This window comes from Hemiscyllium ocellatum (genome assembly GCF_020745735.1).
Source record: "Hemiscyllium ocellatum isolate sHemOce1 chromosome 27 unlocalized genomic scaffold, sHemOce1.pat.X.cur. SUPER_27_unloc_6, whole genome shotgun sequence".
Lineage (NCBI taxonomy): Eukaryota > Metazoa > Chordata > Chondrichthyes > Orectolobiformes > Hemiscylliidae > Hemiscyllium > Hemiscyllium ocellatum.
This window is the reverse complement of record NW_026867515.1, coordinates 640,992-663,368: the sequence shown is the minus strand read 5'-3', so window position 1 is coordinate 663,368 and position 22,377 is coordinate 640,992. Positions and strand designations below refer to the sequence as shown.

At 50.5% G+C, this 22,377-nt stretch overlaps 1 protein-coding gene and 2 pseudogenes across 1 annotated transcript in view; 2 read left to right on the top strand and 1 right to left on the bottom strand.

The window, feature by feature from the left end:
* LOC132808475 (gastrula zinc finger protein XlCGF7.1-like) overlaps positions 1-22,377 on the top strand; it is a 506,159-nt gene that overhangs the window by 384,847 nt on the left and 98,935 nt on the right. The gene's annotated exons all lie outside the window — the stretch shown is intronic.
* Positions 1-22,377, bottom strand: part of LOC132808463 (zinc finger protein 208-like) — a 71,546-nt pseudogene that overhangs the window by 30,383 nt on the left and 18,786 nt on the right.
* LOC132808482 (zinc finger protein 239-like) lies at positions 11,783-15,667 on the top strand (annotated as a pseudogene).

The window sequence follows — 22,377 nt, the reverse complement described above, 5'->3', positions numbered from 1 at the left end:
GTCTGGGTGGGATACTCATCACAGGGTCGTCTGGACTTGTTGGGTCTATGTTGTTGGGCCGAAGGGCCTGTTTCCACACTGTAGGGGTTCTAATTCTTAACTTTTCTTGAGCTAAATCTGCCAAATGTCAGAATCAGAAAATTGGGAGGGAGCGTATTAGGTACGCAGTAGGGAGAGTGTGTGGGATGGAGACTCACAGGTTTTGGGTTATGGGCGTGGAATGAATATTCCGTGAAATCGATCTGTTAAACTCTGAGATTCTACGTGATACTGACAGCGATGACTTTCTAATTGACAGGCTTTCACAGGAGGATTACCTGCATATCTTGAACTAATTGCCTCAGCCAGCTTGACTCATTGGGACTGGAATTTTATCGATCTTTTGAGTGGAGAAGGAGGTTGTCCCGCCTGCTTCCAGAGATCTGACTGGTAAAGCACTGAGATGCCGCTGTTCGAGGGTGGAGGGAGCTTTACCGGAGCGGAGAGTTAGCCAGCCGGCCCCCCGCAGCAGAGTGGGACGTCAGAGGGAGCGTCGAACCTGGAGGGAGCCCGCGCCGTGGGGAAACCGTGGAAGTGTGGGGAATGCGGGAAGGGTTTCGAGTCCCCTCTGAGCTGGAGATCCACCGGCGCGGTCACACCGGGGAGAGGCCGTTCTCCTGCCCCGAGTCCGGCAAAGGCCTTCATTGGTCCTCCAAGCTGCTGAGGCATCGGCGGGTCCACACCGGGACAGGCCGTACCCCTGCCCCGGGTGTGGCAAGGCCCTTCACCCAGCTGTCCCACCTGCAGACGCACCGGCGCCTCCACACACCAGGGAGAGGCCTCTCCACCTGCCCCGGGGGCGGCAAGGCCTTCAATCGATCGCCGACCCTGCGGACGCACAGCGCCTTCCCAACGTGATCGCACGGAGTGAAGTCTGCAGCGAATCCCACCCAGGACTGGGGGGGATTTGCCCCGTTCGAAGACAGTGGGTGAAGCGGGAAGGGAGCGAGGCTTCCTTTCTGCCGGACTGGCCGCTCTCGCTCCCTTTGCTTCCCGTGGGACCGATGCTGTTTGAGGCTGGGACTGCACGTTCCCCGGGCCAAAGATCTGCAGGAGCTGAGGAAGTGCACTCCTTTCACACCGGATGGTAAATCATGTTTGTCCCATCTATTTCAGTCTTAAATACCCTCCGTGACCTGGCCTCCCAGCCTCCTGTGCAGTGAATTCCCCAGATTCCCCACTCTCTGTCTGAAGAGTTTCTCCTTACCTCCGTTCTAAAAGGGCTAAGGCTGTGCCCTCGGCTCCTGGTCTCTCCTACCAATGGAAACATCTTCCCAATGGCCACAGATAGATCAAAGTCAAATACAATAGCCTCTATTCCATTGAGTGTCCAGCACACTTTATAGCACTTTGTAAAATCAGGAGGCCATTGATGAGGTGAGTGGCAGGTGTCTTTTCCCGATAGAATAAAGAATATTCCAGCACAGGAACAGGCCCTTCGGCCCTCCAAGCCTACACCGATCCAGATCCTCTATCTAAACCTGCTGCCTATTTTCTCAGGATCTGTATCCCTCCTGCTCCCTGCCCTTTCATGTATCTGTTGAGATACATCTTAAATGACGCCATTGTTCCCGTCCCGACCATCTCCGCTGGCAACACATTCCGGGTACCCAGCACCCTCTCGTAAAGAACTTTCCATACATATCTTAAATCTTTCCCCTCTCACTTGAACTCATGACCCCCAGTAACTGAGTCCTCCACTCTGGGGAAAAACATTTCTTGCTTTCCACCCTGTCTATACCTCTCATGATTTTGTTGGCCTCAATCTGGTCCCCCCTCAACCTCCGTCTTTCCAATGAAATAATCCTGATCTATTCAACTCTCTTCATAGTTAGCATCCTCCATACCAGGTACATCCTGGTGAACCTCCTGTGCACCCTCTCCAAAGCATCCACATCCATTTGGTAATGTGGCGACCAGAACTGTACGTGGTATTCCAAATCTGGCCGAAACAAAGTCTTGTATAACTGTAACATGACCTGCCAACTCTTGTACACAATGCTCTGTCCATGAAGGAAAGTGTGCCATATGCCGCCTGACCACTCTACTGACCTGCATTGCCATCTTCAGGAACATGGCCTGAACACACAGATCTCTCTCTACATCAGTTTTCCCAGGACTTTTCCCATATTACCTCACTGCTCGAGTCCTTCATAGTGCATTCCTTCAGCACAGCTGTGATAGCTTCCTGACCAGTAATACCACTCCTTCACCTCTTTTACCTCCCTCTCTATCCCACCTGAAGCATCGATATCCTGGGATATTTAGTTGCCAATCTTGTTCTTTCCTCAACCAAGTCTCAGTATTAGCAATACCATCATCCTCCCAGGTACGACTCCAAGCCCTAAGTCCATCTGCCTTACCGACTACACTTATTGCATTAAAACAAATGCACCTCAGACCACCTGTCCCTTTGCGTTCATCATCTGTTCCCTGTGACTCTTCCCCTTTGTCACACTGACTTTATTATCTCGCTCCTTTCAGCTTTAGTTACTACCTCCTTCCTGACCACGAACCTCCTCATTTGTTTCCCATCCCCCGCCACATTAGTTTAAACCCTCCCCAGCAGCGATAGCAAAAGCACCCCCAAGGATATTGGTTCCAGTCTGGCCCGGGTGTAGCTCATCTGATTTGTAATAGTCCCTCCACCCCCAAGCACTGCCCAAATGTCCCAAAAATCTGAACCCATCCCTCCTGGAATTTTATCGGTTCCCATGCGATTCCCCATCATTTGTTCAAACCTATTGAATTCATTGCCAATCGACTCGATCCCTCCTGATCCATGAATCCTCTCCTCTCAGGATCAATTTGATGAACATTTGTTATCTTCCGTGTATTGAAGAACTTCTCTTTTCAATCCTCCCACTTCCTCCAAACTAAAGAGTTGCCATGGGCACCCGCATGGGCCCCAGCTATGCCTGCCTCTTCGTAGGATATGTGGAACAGTCCATCTTCCGCAACTACATTGGCACCACCCCCCACCTTTTTCCTCCCGCTACATCGATGACTGTATCGACGCTGCCTCGTGCTCCCACGAGGAGGTTGAACAGTTCATCAACTTTACTAACACCTTCCATCCCGACCTCAATTCACCTGGACTGTCTCAGACTCCTCCCTCCCCTTCCTAACCTTTCCATCTCTATCTCGGGCGACCGACTCAACACAGACATCTACTATAAACCGACTGACTCCCACAGCTACCTGGACTACACCCTCCTCCAACCCGCCCCCTGTAAAAAACTCCATCCCATATTCCCAATTCCTTAGTCTCCGCCGCATCTGCTCCCAGGAGGACCAGTTCCAACACCGCACAGCCCAGATGGCCTCCTTCTTCAAGGACCGTAGATTCCCCCCAGACGTGATTGACGATGCCCTCCACCGCATCTCCTCCACTTCCTGCTCCTCCGCCCTTGAGCCCCGCTCCTCCAACCGCCACCAAAACAGAACCCCACTGGTTCTCACCTACCACCCCACCAACCTCCGCATACAACGTATCATCCGCCGTCATTTCCGCCACCTCCAAACAGACCCACCACCAGGGATATATTTCCCTCCCCCCCCTATCATCGTTCCGCAAGGACCACTCCCTTCGTGACTCCCTCGTCAGGTCCACACCCCCACCAACCCAACTCCACCACCCCCGGCACCTTCCTCTGCAACCGCAGGAAATGTAAAACTTGCGCCCACACTTCCACACTCACTTCCCTCCAAGGCCCCAAGGGATCCTTCCATATCCCCACAAGTTCACCCTGTACCTCCACACACATCATCTATTGCATCCGCCGCTGCACCCGATGTGGCCTCCTCTATATTGGGGAGACAGGCCGCTTACTTGCTGAACGCTTCAGAGAACATCTCTGGGACCCTGGACCAACCAACCAACCACCCCATGGCTCAACACTTTAACTCTCCCCTCCCACTCCACCGAGGACATGCAGGTCCTTGGACTCCTGCACCGCAGAACATAAGATTGACGGCTGGAGAAGAGTCCTCATCTTCCGCCTGGGAACCCTCCAACCACAAGGAATGAACTCCGATTTCTCCAGTTTCCTCATTTTCCCTCCCCCACCTTGTCTCAGTCGGTTCCCTCAACTCAGCACTGCCCCCCTAACCTGCAATCTCCTTCCTGACCTCTCCGCCCCCACCCCGCGCCTGGCCTATCACCCTCACCTTGACCTCCTTCCACCTATCACATCTCCATCGCCCCTCCCCCAAGTCCCTCCTCCCTACCTTTTATCTTAGCCTGCTTGGCAAACTCGCCTCATTCCTGATGAAGGGCTTATGCTCGAAACATCGAATTTCCTATTCCTTAGATGCTGCCTAACCTGCTGTGCTTTAACCAGCAACACATTTTCAGCAGAGCTCAGAAATACGAAGGGTGCAGTAACAATGTTGGGGCTATACTACAGGCCTCCCAATAGTGAGCGTGAGATAGTGGTACAAATATGTCAACAGATCATGGAAAGATGTAGATAGGTGGTGGTGAGAGGAGATTTTAATTTTCCCAACATTGACTGGGATTCATTACTTACTGTTAGAGGAGCAGAATTTGTAAGGAGAATCCAGGAGGGTTCCAGAGTAGTATGTAAATAGTTCAACTCGGGAAGGGGCCATATTGGACCTGGTGTTGGGGAATGAACCCGGCCAGGTGGGTGAAGTTTCAGGTGGGATTACGTTGGGATGGGGATCACAATTCCGTAAGGTTTAGAATACTCATGGACAAAGACGAGAGTGGTCCGAAAGGGAAGAGTGCTTATGGGGAAAGGCCAACTATCCCCAAACTCAGCAGGCGCTGGGTAAGTGTGGATTGGGAGCAGCTTTTTGAAGAAAATCCATATTCGATATTTGGGAGGCTCTTAAAGAGAATTGATTCGAGTTCAGGAGAGAGATGTCTCTGTGAAAATGAGGGATGGAATTGCAAGATTAGGAACCATGGATGACAGGTGAAATTGTGAGACTTGCTGAGAGGAAAAAGGAAGCATACATAAGGTCTAGGCGACTGAAGACCAGACAAAGCTTTGGAAGAATAACGGGAAAGTAGGACCAATCTGAAATGAGGAATTAAGAGGGTTAAAAGGCGATGAGATATCCTTAGCGAGCAAGGTAAGGACAACCCCAAAGCCCTTATTCATATATAAGGAGCAAGAGGGTAACTAGAGAAAGGGTGGGCCCACTCAAGACGAAGGAGGAGAGATTGTGTGGAGTCAGAGAAAATGGGCAAGATTCTTAATGAGTACTTTTGGTCAGGATTCATAGAGAGAGGGACATGGTGGATGTTGACGTTAGGGATAGATCTTTGAATACTCTAGGGCAAGTCGGCATAAGGAGGAGGAAGTGACGTGTATCTGAAAAGGCATTAAGGTGGTCAACGTCCCCAGGTCCTGATGGGATCTATCCCAGTTACTGAGGGAAGCAAGAGAGGAAATAGCTTGGGCCTTAACAGATATCATTGCAGCTTCCTTGAACACAGGTGAGGTCCCAGAGGACTGGAGAATTGATAATGTTTTCCCCTTGTTTCAGAAGGTCGCAGGGATAATCAGGTAATTACAGACCTGTGAGCTGAATGTCAAGTGGTAGGGGAAGCTGCTGGAGAAGATACTGAGGGATAAGATCTATTTACATTTGGAAAGAAAATGAGCATATGAGTGACAGGCAGCATGGTTTTTGTTCAGGGAAGGTCACGTCTTAGCAACTCAATAGAATTCTACGAGAAATGACACAGTTGATTGATGAGGAAGGGCTGCAGATGTCATAGACATGGACTTTACTTGGGCATTTGACAAGGTTCCCCATGGTAGGCTGACGGAAAAGGTGAAATCACATGGGGTCCAGGTATTCTAGCAATGGATAGAGAACTGGTTGGGAAACAGGAGACAGGAGGTAGTATTGGAAGGGAGTTTCTCAAAACTGAGACGGTGACCAGTGGTGTCCACAGGGCTCCGTGCTGGGAGCACTGTTTGTTTGTGATATCCTAAATGATTTGGAGGAAGGTGTAGGTTGCCTCATTAGCAAGTTTGCAGTGACACTAAGACTGGTGGAGTAGCAGATAGTGAAGAGGACTGCCAGAGAATACAGCAGAATAGAGAAAAGACTGGAGAGTTGGGCAGAGAAATGGCAGATGGAGTTCAATCCAGACAAATGTGAGGTGATGCATTTTGGAAGATCCAATTCTAGAGCGAAACTATACAGTAAATGGAAAAGTCCTGGGAAAACTGATGTAGAGAGAGATCTGGGTGTTCAGGCCCATTGTTCCCTGAAGATGGCAATGCAGGTCATAGAGTGGTCAAGGCGGCATATGGCACACTTTCCTTCATCGGACAGAGTATTGAGTACAAGAGTTGGCAGGTCATGTTACAGTTATACAAGACTTTGTTTTGCCAGATTTGGAATACCATGTACAGTTCTGGTCGCCACATTACCAAATGGATGTGGATGCTTTGGAGAGGGTGCCTAGGAGGTACACCAGGATTTACCTGGTATGAGGATGCTAACTATGAAGAGAGTTGAATAGATCAGGATTATTTTTCATTGGAAAGACGGAGGTTGAGTGGGACCTGATTGAGGCCAACAAAATCATGAGAGGTATAGACAAGGTGGATAGCAAGAAATGTTTTTCCCCCAGAGTGGAGGACTCAGTTACCTGGGGTCATGAGTTCAAAGTGAGAGGGGAAAGATTTAAGATATGTATGGAAAGTTCTTTACGCAGAGGTGCTGGGTACCTGGAATGTGTTGCCAGCGGAGATGGTAGGGACGGGAACAATGGCATCATTTAAGATGTATCTCACAGATACATGAAAGGGCAGGGAGCAGAGGGATACAGATCCTGAGAAAATAGGCAGCAGGTTTAGATAGAGGATCTGGATCGGTGTCGGCTTGGAGGTCGAAGGGCCTGTTCCTGTGCTGGAATATTCTTTATTCTATCGGGAAAAGACACCTGCCACTCACCTCATCAATGCCCTCCTGATTTTACAAAGTGTTATAAAGTGTGCTGGACACTCAATGAATAGAGGCTAATGTATTTGACTGATCTATCTGTGGCCATTGGGAAGATGTTTCTATGTAGGAGAGACCAGAGCCGAGGGCACAGCCTTAGACCTTTTTAGAACGGAGATAAGGAGAAACCTGTTCCAGACAGAGAGTGGAATCTGTGGAATTCACTGCCACAGGAGGCTGGGAGGCCAGGTCACGGAGGGTATTTAAGACTGAAATAGATGGGACAAACATTATTTACCATCCGGTGTGAAAGGAGTGCACTTTCCTCAGCTCCTGCAGATCTTTGGCCCGGGGAACGTGCAGTCCCAGCCTCAAACAGCATCGTCCCACGGGAAGCAAAGGGAGCGAGAGCGCCAGTCCGGCAGAAAGGAAGCCTCGCTCCCTTCCCGCTTCAACCCACTGTCTTCGAACGGGCACAATCCCCCCACGGGCAACGATCCCCCCCCCCAGTCCTGGGTGGGATTCGCTGCAGACTTCAACTCCGTGCGTCACGTTGGGAAGGCCCTGTGCGTCCGCAGGGTCGGCGATCGATTGAAGGCCTTGCGCCCCCGGGGCAGGTGAGAGGCCTCTCCCTGGTGTGTGGAGGCGCCGTGCGTCTGCAGGTGGGACAGCTGGTGAAGGCCTTGCCACACCCGGCAGGGGTACGGCCTGTCCCCGGTGTGGACCCGCCGGTGCTCAGCATTTTGGAGGACCCAATGAAGGCCTTGCCGGACTCGGGCAGGAGAACGGCTCTCCCGTGTGACCGCGCCGGTGGATCTCCAGCTCAGAGGGGACTCGAAACCCCTTCCCGCATTTCCCCACACTTCCAAGTTTCCCCACGCGCGGTCGCCCTCCAGGTTCGAACGCTCCCTCTGACGTCCCACTCTGCTGCGGGGTGCCGGCTGGCTAACTCTCCGCTCCGGTAAAAGCTCCCTCCACCCTCGAACAGCGGCATCTCAGTGCTTTAACCAGTCAGATCTCTGAAGCAGGCGGACAATCCTCCTTCTCCACTCAAAAGATCAATAAAATTCCAGTCCAATGAGTCAAGCTGGCTGAAGCAATTAGTTCAAAGATATGCAGGTAAAATCCTCCTGTGAGAGCCTGTCAATTAGAAAGTCATCGCTGTCAGTATCACGTAGAATCTCCAGAGTTTAACAGATCGATTCACGGAATATTCATTCCACGCCCATAACCCAAAACCTGAGAGTCTCCATCCCACACACTCTCCCTACTGCCGTACCTAATACGCTCCCTCCCAATTTTTCTGATTCCTGACATTTGGCAGATCTAGCTCCAAGAAAAGTAAGAATTAGAACCCCTGCAGTGTGGAAACAGGCCCTTCGGCCCCACAAGTCCATACTGACCCAACAAGTCCAGACCGACCCTGTGATGAGTATCCCACCCAGACCCATTCCCCTATATTTACCCCTGACACGTGCACCTAAGCTACACATCCCTGAACACTCTGAACAATTTAGCACGGCAACCCACCCTCACCTGCACAAGGTTGGACTGTGAGAGGAAACCGGAGCACTCGGGAAACCCACACGGAGAGTCGCCCGAGGCTGGAATTGAACCCAGGTCCCCTGGCACTATGAGGCATCGTGCTACCTACTGAGCCACCATGCCACCCTCATGCAGTTTGCTAACCTAGTTATCAGCCCCCCCCCTCTTTCTACCATATTGACAGACCAAATGTGGGGGGGGGGGGGGGGGAAGAGAATCAGAGCAAGAACTTTGCTTTGGTAACAAGACCTAAACATGCTCGCTCTGAGGATGACTGTAGTGGAGTCGCTCAATACCCAGTGAGACTGGAGGGCCCTATAGAGGAATACACCTTACAGGACTCTCTGGATATAGAGAAATGAGTCCTGACTAGATTCATCTACAGAGTCAGCATTGAGCCCAGTATTCTCCTGTCCTGTAACGGTATGACTGGAAATACATGACATGCTGTGGTTCTGTTCGCCGAACTGGGAGTTTGTATTGCAGACGCTTCGTCCCCTGTCTAGGTGACATCCTCAGTGCTTGGGAGCCTCCTGTAAAGCGCTTCTGTGATCTTTCCTCCGGCATTTATAGTGTTTCTCTCTGCCCGCTTCCGGTTGTCAGTTCCACTGTCCGCTGCAGTGGTCGGTATATTGGGTCTGGTAGGTCGATGCCTTATTGATTGAATCTGTGGATGAGTGCCATGCCTCTAGGAATTCCCTGGCTGTTCTCGTTTGGCTTGTCCTATAATACTAGTGTTGTCCCAGTCGAATTCATGTTGATTGTCATCTGCGTGTATGGCTACCAAGGATACTGTCGTGTCGTTTCGTGGCTAGTTGATATTCATGGATGCGGATCGTTAGCTGTCTTCCTGTTTGTCCTATGTAGTGTTTTGTGCAGTCCTTGCATGGGATTTTGTACACAATAAGGACTGCACAAAACACTACATAGGACAAACAGAAAGACAGCTAATGATCCGCATCCATAACACTACTATCTTCTCCAAACTTTGAACACATAACATGGCTACAACACTCTATGATATAACTAGAAATAAATTATAAATCAAATTTATACAACCATAAATAAATACATATTGCAGAGTAACACGAGATATATCCAAGTCCAGTATGATTTTTACTGTACAGTTAAACAAAACTTGAAAGGGTTCAGAAAATGTTTACAAAGATGTTGCCAGGGTTTGAAGCTATAGGGAGTGGCTAAATAAGCTGGTCTGTTTTCCCTGGAGTCATCGGAGGCTGAGGGGTGACCTTATTGAGGTTTATAAAATGATGAGGGGCATGGATAGGGTGAATAGACAAGGTCTTTTCCCTGGGGTGGGAGAGTCCAGAACTAGAGGTGAGAGGGGAAAAGACATAAAAAGGACCCAAGGGGCAACTTTGTCAGTCAGAGGGTGGTGCGTGTATGGAATGAGCTGCCAGAGGAAGTGGTGAGGCTGGGACAATTGCAACATTTGAAAGGCATCTGGATGGGAATATGAATGGGAAGGTTTGGAGGGACGTGCTGGCACGTCGGACTAGATCAATTTTGGCTATGTGCTCGGCCTGCACCAGTTGCACATAGGGTCTCTTCGTGTGCTATACATCTGTATGACTCTCAATGCTGTCCAGGCAAGTCAGTGATGCTTAACAACAACACTGGACCAGCAATCCAGAGGCCCAGGCAAATAATCTGGGCTCATGGGTTCAAATACCAGTAAAAACAAACATTGGGGAAATTAAATTTAAATTTTTTAAAAATCTGAATTGAAAACTAGTCTCAGTCATTGAGAGAATGAAACTTTTCTGAAAACCCATTTGATTCAATAACGCTCTTCAGGGAAGGAAATCCGTCAGCGTTAACTTGGTGCTGCCTGCATATGACGGCTCACGTGCTTGACTTTTAAAATGCCCCCTAAAGTCTGGCAATCCTCTTGTCTGAAGGGCAGTTAGTGACAAAAACATTGTTGGCCTTGCCAAAAAAAAAGCCCACATTCCATGGAGGAGTTTTTCTCGAATGTGACTTCACATCTGCGAATGGGTCACATCAGAACATCCAGACAAATAAGCACCAAAATGTCTGGTGCTGCAAGAGTACAGCAGGTCAGCCAGCATCTGAGGAGCAGGAGGTTTGACGTTTTTGGCATAACCCCTTGATTAGGAATGTGGGGTGGGCCCAAAGGGACTGAGAGATAAATGGGAGGGAGGTGGGACTGGGGGAAGGGAGCTGAGAATGCTATGGGTAGATGAAAGCGGGGAAGAAGGTGACAGGTCAGAGAGGAGGGTGGAGCAGATAGATGGGAAGGCAGATGGACAGGTGGGACAGTTCAAAAGAGCAGTCCCAAGTTCGAGGGTTGTATCTGGGATTGGGCAGGGGGGGGGGGAGAGAATGAGGAAACTGGTGAAATCAATATTGATCCTGTATGGTTGGAGGGTCCCAATGCAGAGGCATTCTTCCTCCAGGTATCAGGTGGCCTAGGACCCTGAAACCACATGGCATCAACATCGATATCATCAGTTTCCTCACATTCCCTCCCCCCTCCCACCCCAGCTCCAACCCTCCAACTCAGCACCACCCTCTTGAACTGTCCCACCTGTCCATCTTCCTTCCCACCAATCTGCTCCACCCTGTTGCCATCACCACCCCCCCCAACCTGCATCTACCTTACCCCCAGCCCCACTCCCACCTTCCTATTTATCTCTCAGCACCCTTTCCACCCCTCCCCCTCCGCAATTCCTGATGAAGGACACGAGAGAGACAGAGAGAGACAGAGACAGAGACAAACAGACACAGAGAGACAGAGACAGCGATCTAGACCAATGCATCCAGCATATGCACCTTTCCTGAGTTCACCTCCTTTCACTTCACTTCCTACAAACCAACAGTTTAATCCCAAAATGAGAAAAGAAATGGAATAGGAGGGGTGAGAAGAGAGGGTGCTGTACTCACAGAGGTTGGTGCAGTCTGGGGTAACACTCAATCTTCATTCAGAGAGAGAGCAGGAGCTCATGCTCCAACTTCCGCATTCAGACAATGAGGGGATGCTCTGATTGGTAGGAGGACCAGCCTTCCTTCCGGTCCTCCAAAGCTCCCCATTGGTCATGCCTCCCCGTGTCGAGGTGAAGGGAGGGGCGCGTGGGGGGTGGAGGAGGAGAGAGGTCACGTGGGCGTCACAAAGACCAGCGCCGCCGCACGGACGGGCACTTCGTCCAATGAACGCGCGGCCTTTGTGACGACGGCGGTCCCTCGATTCACGTGACCGGATGCTCCTGCACATGCGCCGTTGCGGGGGGTTATGGGGAGCTGATGTTGTGTTGGTCTGGAGGGTCGCTGTGTCCAGGAAGAGGTGAGTGTGGCTCAGTCAATGAGCATCAGTCAGACCCTGCTGGAGCATGGAGGGAGGTGGGATATTAGGTACAGCAAGTGTTAAAGAGTGTGTGGGATGGAGTTTTACAGCTTTTTTAGGTAATAAGTCCCTTTCTGGACAATACTGGGGGATGGGTAATATCAGAAACAGCAGAGTGAGAATTGAAGAAAAGTGTGTGTGTCTGTGTGTGTGTGGGGTGGAGATTTGCAACACTTTTTAAAGTTAAAAATCACACAACTCTAGGTTATAGGAGAAAATGAGGTCTGCAGATGCTGGAGATCAGAGCTGGAAATGTGTTGCTGGAAAAGCTCAGCAGGTCAGGCAGCATCCAAGGAACAGGAGATTAGATTACTTACAGTGTGGAAACAGGCCCTTCGGCCCAACAAGTCCACACCGACCCGCCGAAGCGCAACCCACCCATACCCCTTACCTAACACTATGGGCAATTTTGCATGGCCAATTCATCTGACCCGCACATCTTTGGACTGTGGGAGGAAACCGGAGCACCCGGAGGAAACCCACGCAGACACGGGGAGAACGTGCAAACTCCACACAGTCAGTCGCCTGAGGTGGGAATTGAACCCAGGTCCCTGGCGCTGTGAGGCAGCAGTGCTAACCACTGTGCCACCGTGCTGCCCTAACCACTGTGCCACCGTGCCACCCTACCACTGTGCCACCGTGCAAATCACACAACTCTAGGTTATAGGAGAAAATGAGGTCTGCAGATGCTGGAGATCAGAGCTGAAATGTGTTGCTGGAAAAGCTCAGCAGGTCAGGCAGCATCCAAGGAACAGGAGAATCGAGGTTTCGGGCATGAGCCCATCTTCAGGAATGAGGAAAGTGTCCTCATTCTTTCCTCATTCCTGATGAAGGGCTTTTGCCTGAAATGTCGATTTTTTTTAAAATTTTTTTCCCTGCTCCGCGGATGCTGCCTGACCTGCTGTGCTTTTCCAGCACCACACTGATCTCCAGCATCTGCTGTCTTTTTCGCCTGGAGGTTTTACTAGCTACCTGATGAAGGTGCAGAGCTCTGAAAGCTCGAACTTCTAAACAAATCTAATGGACTACAACCTGGTGATGTGTGATTTTTTTTTATGTTTGTACACCCCAGCCCAACACTGGCATCTGCATATTGTAACTTGGTTGTTTTGGGAAGTTCTACAGAAACTAGAATGATCTGTTCTGAATTCCTGTCATGTGCAGGCAGCAATGACTTTTGTAATCCCCTTTTCACAGGATATGAGAAGAGCAGCTTTGCAGGTAGAGCTCCCCAACTGAGTACCATGTGAAGGTCTGACAGAGCCCCTTGATTCGTGGGATAGGAGAGACGTCCCTCTTTCAGTCCAGAAGGGGAAAATTCTTTGAACGTTTTTGTCTGCTTCAGTAGGCTCTTAAAGTATCATCTTTACCTGAACCACAGGGGCACGTGCCTGAGCCAGTTTGCCCACTGTGGGGAAAGGAAGTCTCAGGAGGCATTCTGCGCGCCATGGAGAAACCGTGGAAGTGTGGGGATTGCGGGAAAGGATTCCACTATCCCTCCATGCTGGAGATCCACCACCGTGTCCACACCGGGGAGCGGCCCTTCACCTGCTCCGTCTGCGGCAAGGGCTTCACCCAGTCGCCCCACCTGCTGTCCCACCAGCGGGTCCACACCGGGGAGCGGCCGTTCGCTTGCTCCGAGTGCGGGAAGGACTTCAGCGAATCGTCCAGCCTGCTCAAGCACCAGCGGGTCCACACCGGGGAGCGGCCCTTCACCTGCTCGGTGTGCGGCAAGGGCTTCCCTCACTCGTCCACCCTGCTCAAGCACCGGCAGGTCCACACCGGGGAGCGGCCCTTCACCTGCACCGTCTGCGGCAAGGGCTTCACCCCTCATCGCACCTGCTGACCCACCAGCGGGTCCACACCGGGGAGAGGCCGTTCAGCTGCTCCGTCTGTGGCAAGAGCTTCTCTCACTCGTCCAGCCTGCTGCGGCACCAGCAGGTCCGCACCGCGGAGCGGTCCTTCACCTGCTCCGTCTGTGGCAAGAGCTTCTCTCACTCGTCCAGCCTGCTGCGGCACCAGCAGGTCCACACCGCGGAGCGTCCTTTACCTGCTCCGTCTGTGGCAAGAGCTTCTCTCACTCATCCACCCTGCTGCGGCACCAGCAGGTGCACACCGGCGAGGGCGCCTTCACCTGCTCCGTCTGTGGCAAGGGCTTCCCCCACTCGTCCGGCCTCCAGATCCACCAGCGGGTCCACACGGGGGAACATCCTTCCGATAGACCAGAAGTGCACATAATACAGAGGAACTTCGATTATCCAGAATTAGATGAACCAGCACGGTGGCTCAGTGGTTAGTGCTGCTACCTCACAGTACCAGGGACCCGGGTTTCATTCCTCCTCAGGCGACAGACTGTGTGGAGTTTGCACATTCTCCCCGCGTCTGCGTGGGTTTCCTCCTAGTGCTCCGGTTCCGTCCCACAGTCCAAAGATGTGCAGGTCAGGGTGAATTGGCCATGCTAAATTGCCTGTAGTGTTAGTTACATTAGTCAGAGGGAAATGGGTCTGGGTGGGTTACTCTTTGGAGGGTCAGTGTGGACTGGTTGGGCCTGTTTCCACACTGGAAGGGATCTAATCGTCAAGCGACTGAAATACACCCTGCATGTGTCCTTTGGATAATCGAGGTTCCTGTGTATTCCAAAAGTGGCCTAACCAACGTCCTGTCCAGACCCCAACCCCTATACTCAGTGCTGTGACCAATAAAGTGATCTGCAGAATCTGCGGGACTTGCTTAATCCTGGAAGGTAAATCACGTGTTTCTCCTTCTGTTGCAGGTGGATCCAAGATTTCACTCTCTGTCCCATTGAGTCTCCAGTCAGGTCCTTCAGCTCAACTGGTCTCTCTCAGTATTTCTGACCCATGTGAGCCTCTACGCACCTCCCCTTCACTTGCTCACACTTGATTTCCCTTACAGCAGCATTCCCTTCAGTTCCTTTCTCCCTGACGTCTGTAACCAGCTTCTCCTTAAATGCCGTCCACCTCGACCTGCTACTGTGGGGGTCACTCCCGCTGCAGACAGAGGTCTCTCCTTTGTAACCTCTTCAAAAGATTTACCGCTGACTTCCCCCTTCAGTCTTTTCCATTTCTGGGTCTCCCCGCTGTTGCGAAACTTGGAAGGGTTCAGAAAAGATTGACAAGGATGTTGCCAGGGTTGGAGGATCTGAGCTACAGGGAGAGGCTGAACAGGCTGGGGCTGTTTCCCCTGGAGCGTCGGAGGCTGAGGGATGACCTTATAGAGGTTTACAAAATTATGAGGGGCATGGATAGGATAAATAGGCAAAGTCTTTTCCCTGGGGTTGGGGAATCCAGAACTAGAGGGCATAGGTTTAGGGTGAGAGGGGAAGATATAAAAGAGACCTACAGGGCAACTTTTTCATACAGAAGGTGGTGTGTGTACGGAATGAGCTGCCAGAGGATGTGGTGGAGGCTGGTACAATTGCAACATTTAAGAGGCATTTGGATGGGTATATGAATAGGAAGGGTTTGGAGGGATATGGGCCGGGTGCTGGCAGGTGGGACTAGTTTGGGTTGGGATATTTGGTCGGTATGGACGGGTTAGACCGAAGGGTCTGTATCCATGCTGTACGTCTCTTGACAAAGCCTTGTCTGAGGGTGAAATGTTGTCATTCCCGTTGACGCGGGTGGTCCCCTGTCTGTCGTCCTTTTTGTTTCCTTTCTCGGAAAGGACGTCGCGGACATGGACAGCGTTCCCGAGCCCCGCTCCGGAACGGGCTGTTCCGTCCTCTTCCAGGCCCCGGGGTGGGGGAAGGGGCAGCTTGAGTGCAGTGGGAGAGTGGGCCGTTCACCAGGAGGGTGCCAATGGGACGGGAGAGCGGTACCGGTAATGGGGTGAGGGGGAGATGCCTCAGACCGCCAGAAACACTGGGGCAGCTGCTCGCGTGCTCCTTTTGGATCTCACAGCACAGGGAGGCCATTCATCTGATTACCTCTCTGCCTCTGCGTCTGTCTGTCTCTCTGAGGTGACAGCGGATTCCAGCATATTGCTGCTTGCTGGGTAAACCTGTTTTTCCTCTGTTTTCCCCCTCTCTCTCCTGCTCAAACCCCTGACTTCAGGCCGCCCCTGACCTTGTCACTATCAGTGAATAGGGACCAGCTTTTCTTCCTCCACCTTATCTGAACCTATCACAATCTTCCCCACTTTCACCAGTTGTATCTGTGTGTGACCCTCTCTTTCTGTGTCTCTTTCTCTCCTAAGCCCCCTCCCTCACCACATCCCATTTACCCACCCCCTCCTGTCATGCTCCCACTTTCAAACGGTCTCGTTGTGTTTTCACTGCCTCTTCCCCATCGTTTCCGTCAAGCACCTCATCTCACGCTTAGAACCCCTGCAGTGTAGGAGCAGGCCCTTCAGCCCATCCAACCCTCCCTCACCCAGACCTCTGCCTGTAACCCTGCAATTCCCATTGGCTAACCCACCTAGCCTACACATCCCTGGGCACTATGGGTAATTTAGCACGGCCAGTCCACCCAAACCTGCACATCCCTGGATACTATAGGACAATTTAGCCTGGCCAATCCTACACTAAGGGTGGATTGGCCATGCTAAATTACCCATAGTACCCAGGGATGTGTAGGTTAGGGTCGATTGGCCATGCTAAATTACCCAATCCTACACATCCCTGGGTACTGTTAGGATAAAATAAGTCAAGGGAGGGTGGAGCTATAGCTGCTGTTTGGGGAATCGAAACTGTTGCTTACGTGGCCAGCTCAGCTGCCAACGCCCAAATGAGCTCAATAACAGGAAACGCCTCGCAAACGCGAAATGTCCTAATAAGACAATGCTTAGTAGCTCCGCGAAGCTCTGCTTAGCAAAGAGTATATCAGGAGCAGATTTGGGAGGGGAAGGCAGAACGTGCCTTCTCCAGTGAATGCATGGTGATTCACTGTATCAACTACGATTCTGCAATAAAGCCTGCTTGTGCCAAACAATTGAGCGTCTGTTGTCTCTCCTCCTAAAACTAACATGCAAGGACAGATTCCGGCCTTACAGTACTATGGGTAATTTAGCATAGCCAATCCACCCTCACGTACACATCCCTAGGTACTATGGGTAATTTAGCCTGACCAATCCACCCTAACCTACACATATCTGAGCACTATGGGTAATTTAGCATAGCCAATCCACCCTCACCTACGCATCTTTGGATTGTGGGAGGAAGCCGGTGCACCCGGAGAAAACCCTCGCAGACGCAGGCTGGAAACGTGCAAACTCCATAGGGACAGTCGCCCCTGAGGCTGGAATTGAACCCGGGTCCCTTGGCGCTGTGACCACTGAGCAACCCCTTATAATCCGCCTGCGTTAAGATCCTTTTGTCACCTGGATGAATGTTACAGGGGGGAGCGGGGTTTAAGTCTTCTCTGAGCTGAGAGAGGACACAGGAGATGCTCCTCATCATGCTTTCATGTGTCACGTTGTATAATTCTTAGATTTTACATGTAAATGTCTAGTTGGGGTTCGAATTCTTGTAAATATAGACAAACCGAAAGACTTGTTGAGACATTTCACCAACCCCCAAGTAGGCAATTGACATGCCCGCCCCTGAAAAGAGAACCTTTCGTGGGGTCAGAGTTGACATTGAGAATAGCGAAATGAACACTGTCCCCGTCGTGTTTGTATTTTTGCTGACAGAAGGGCAGTTTGCAGTCAGCAGGAACTGTGGGACTACAGGCTGCGGGCCAGGTCTGCGCTCGGGAGCGTAAATCCCAACGGGAACCAGAGGCGTTGCTAACGTTTACGCCAGCTGAGCTTAGCAAGAAAAGGCTGCGACCCTGTGCTTGAACTGATCAGCCGAAACTTTGGGCGTAGCCAAGGAGATCTGAAGGCGAAGCTCACGGGAGGGTCTCCTTTCTCAAAAAAACCAGAAAACATGAGGGATACCAGGAAGAATTCCGCTGAATTCCAGAGAGCTGTGGCATGCTGTTGATTTGGTACAATGAGCTTTTAATGTGAACTCTCATGAGGGAGTGCAAACGAACTCAAGTTGAAATGTAGCTCCGTAAAGTGTGTAACAGTCATAGCGTTGACCGTTGTTGAACGTTTTGATGCGGTCCAGTTTTTCTTTTGTATTTTAAAGATGAGATGATGTTTTGTGGTTTTTGGATGGGTTGGGTACAGAGTGGGAGGTAGGGTGGGCTGGGATCTTCCATGTTGATGGGATTTGACAGTGAATTTTGCTTCGTCAATTATTCAGACTGTGTGCCTGGAGAGAGGGAGGGTCTGACCCTTGGGAAGGGTGCTGGCGGGGTGTGGGCGGGAGGTGAACCTTTGCAATGTCCAATCAGAAGGCTAAGTGTTAAGATAACAAGAGCCGATATTTAGCAGTCGATAAGTGCAACATGTAAGCAGTTTGTTCATATGCAGCTCAAAGGCTGTCCCCAAAGTTAAACTTAGCAGGGCGCCTACCCACTCAATCCAGTTACCCACCCCATTTCAGGGTGGATATGTGAACTATCACTAATTTTGGTTCTTCTAATGAATAAAACATTTAAACCTAGCTGTTCAGGAAAGCAAACAAGTTTAAAACTACAGCCATGCTGCAGTTAAACTCAATAGACTTACTCAGAGCAAAATACATGTTCCCTGAACGCAGTTGAAAGTTAACATCGTTGTATTAGATGTCGGAATATCTGTTTAAATGGAGCCGTGAGCTTTCCCAATGTAGACAGGGCTCCTCGAAACGTGGCAGTGTCCCCCTGCAGCTGCAGAGCGAGACAGGAGAGTTTGTTTTTGTGAATGAGCAGTTGTAGCGCGAGGTGGCTGTTGCTTGGTGACGGTGAGGCTCCCCCGGCCCCGCCCATCCCCCCGTGCAGACGTCACGCGGGGGTGAAGGCGGTTGGGAGGAGAAGTCGCTCGAGCGGGGAAGCGGCGGCCGTTAGGAAAATGGCGCCGTGCGGCCCGGGGCAGACCCCCGTCACTGGTCACCGCCGCCTTCCTGGTGCAGCTGCTGTGTCACGGCCACACCGGCCGGCTGTACAGCAGGCAGGAGCCGGTGACCATTCTGGAGGCGGATGGGGTTAAGGACCTGCTTGGGAACTGGTCGGCCGCCTGGGTGGTGGAGTTCTACTGGTCGTGGGGCGGCCCCTGTGTCAACTATGGGGCCACCTGGAAGGTACTGGGCCCGGGAGGTGAAAGGTGAGGCAGGTTGTGGGGGGGACGGAGGGGAAGGAATGTGGGGCCTGTCCTGTCATAGTCACATTTTACACTCACTTTCCATCTGCTTTTACTGGCGCTTGTGCTGTTTACCCCTCACTGTTTATTAATCCTTGTGCTGTTTACCCCTCACTGTTTTTTAATCCTTGTGCTGTTTGCCCTTTGCTGTTACTTGTGCAATTGTTGAGGGTAGTGTGTAAATACTAGTGAAGGATACTATGTACCAGCATGTATATGTTCCTCAGTTATTGAAGGGGCAGGACCTGTTGAGAATGGTTAGCAAAGTATGTGGTGCACTAAGCCTTGTTAACTTGGAGATAGTTTGGTATTTGGAAAAATATACTTTTTTATTATTTAGAATCATAAAGATGTACAGCACATGAACACACCCATTTGGTCCAACCTGTCCATGCCAACCAGATAACCTAAATTAATCTAGTCTCATTGGTCAGCACTTGGTTCATATCCCTCTCAACCCTTCCTATTTATATACCCATCCAGATACCTTTTAAATGCTGTAATTATACGACCTCCACTACTTCCTCTCGCAGCTCATTCCATACGTGCACCATCCTCTGCATGGAAAAGTTGCCCCTTAGGTACCTTTAATATCTTTCTGCTCTCACCCTAAACCTATGCCCTCTAGTTGTGAACCTCACCCCTACTCTGGGGAAAAGACATTTAAAAAAAAGTTGAGCAGCCAGACAAAAGCTATAAAATGTTGAGCCACATGGGGAAAAAGAACTGTGGCTCTACCTTTTATTTCTCCTCTTGGCATTTGAACATTTAACATCTGTCAATAACACCAGCATCGCCACAGAGCACATTGTGTCTGCTCCTCGGTGTGAACAACAGCGCACCTGCTCGCTGGTGTCACCAGTACATTGTCCATGCTCCTCGCTGTCGACAGAAAAGGAGACGTCGCTTATCTCTGTTCCTAAAGGTCTTCCCTTTATTCTTAAAGCTGTGTCCTCTGATCCTAGTCTCTCCTACCAATGGAAACTTCTTCCCAATGTCATTGCACTGTGGGGATGAAGCCCTAACCTGTCCAGTAATTTCTGGTGGGTGAGACTAGGCCTCAAGGTTAGAGGGAGTAGCTTTCAAACAGAGATGAGGAGGAACTGCTTTTCCCAGAGGGTCGTGAATCTATGGAATAGTCTAGATTAGAGTGGTGCTGGAAAAGTACAGCAGGTCAGGCAGCATCCGGAGAGCAGGAAAATTGACGTTTCGGGCAAAAGCCCTTCATCAAAATCTCAGGAATCCTTTGGCCAAGGAAGCAATAGAGGCAGCTTCATTAAGTATATTCAAGACACAGTTGGGTGGGATTTGGCCTGGTTGGGGAATTAAGGGGTTCCTTGTGACAGTGCAGGGAAGAGGAGATGAAACGATGGATAGATCAGCCATGATCTTAATGAATAACGGAGCAGGCTCACTTCTAGCAACTGGAGTGAATCCAGGGAGGGCGCAGACTTTGCAACCTCAGGTATGTGTCTTGGTTACCCGGGTGAGGAGAGACAGAAGTTCAAGTTGGGACTGTTTTCCGTAGCTTGCCAGAGTCTGAGGAGTGACCTTATACACTTTTATATCATCATGAGGGGCATGGATAGGGTAAATAGATGTGGTATTTTCCTTTGGATGGGGCAGTCCAGAACTAGAGGGTAATAGGCTTAGGATTGAGTGTGGAGCTGCTGCAAGTCAGGCAGCATCCAAGGAGCAGGAAAATTGACATTTCGGGGAAAGGCCCTTCATCAGGGAAGTGTGTGTGTGAATTTGTGTATAAGACTGTGCGTGGGAGAGTCTGTATTTGCACGAGTGCCTGCTTGATAAAGTGAGAATGTGATGGAGTATGAGCCTACGAGAGGGTGAGTGTTTTGAGGGGGTGGTGTATGTGTATGTCTGAGAGAGAGCGTGTGTGTATGAGAGAGGTATGGATATCAGTGGATCAGCTTTGGCTTGGAGGGCTGAAGAGCCTGTTCCTGGGTTGTAAATTTTTTGTTCTCCATTGAGGTTGTACAGGATGTTGGTGAGGCCATTTATTTTTGGAGTACTGAGTACAGCTCTGGTCGCCCTATAATAGGAAGAATACTATTAGAGCCCGGACCAACGAGGAGCACTGGAACACCGGAAGGAGTCTGGTCCTCCTGCCAGTCAGAGCAGCCCTATTGTCTGAATCCGAGACATCGATTTTCCTGCTCCTTGGATACTGCCTGACCTGCTGTGCTTTTCCAGTGCGGCTTCAATCTTGACCCATGAGCTTCTGAAACTGCTGCTGCTCCTCCCTCTTTGAATGAAGATTGAGATTCATCCAAGCCTGTAATTTCCTTCCTCTGTCCAACAGCACTCTCTTCTCTCACTCCCTTTTCTATTTCTTTTATTTTCATGCTGGGATCCAATTGTTGACTTGCAGCAACTGAAAAGAAAGGGAGTGAATCCAGAAAGAGGCCAGACTCTGGAAAAGCTGGTCCAAGTCTGTGCCTCAAACACCTGGCATGTGCAGTACCACAGTGTGAAGTTATAGTCTTTGCTGTGAAAAAAAAAGCAGAAATGAGGTGTATTGTTTAAATGGTGATATATTGGGAAGTGGAGAAAGTGAGGACTGCTAATGCTGGAGATCAGAGTCAAAAGGTGTGGCACTGGAAAAGCACAGCAAGTCAGGCAGCATCCAAGAAGTAGGAAAATTGATGTATTGGGCACAAGCCCATCATCTGGAATGATGTGGCTTAGGGTGAGAGGGGAAAGATATAAAAGAGACCTAAGGGGCAACCTTTTCACGCAGAGGGTGGTACGTGGATGGAATGAGCTGCCAGAGGAAGTGGTGGAGGCTGGTACCCATTATAATATTTAACAAGCATCTGGATGGGTACATGAAGAGGCAGCATTTCGAGGGATATGGGCCAAATGCTGGCAAATGGGAATAGATTGATTTCGGATATATGGTTTGTATGGATGAGTTGGGCAGAAGGGTCGGTTTCTGTGGTGTCTGACTCTCGTTGTCTTCGGTGAAAGCAGAAGAGTGGTTGTGAAGACAGGACTTTCAGAGCAGCTTTCAAAGATGTTTTGCCCTTACTGGGACCGGAAGAAGTTACAATGAAATATTTGGGAGACAGCAAGCAACTAAGTGAGTTCATCTGGGATTTTGGTGGAAACTGGGAATTTGTTGCACTGTGGGGATGAAGGATGTCCATTCTATCTCTCTCGCCACTCCACCCTCTGACCCCTGTCCAGTCCATCACCCCATCCTCTCGCCATTGATTCTGTCTCTCACCCCCACCCGCCCACCGCTCATCTGTTCCCTCCCCCAGCAC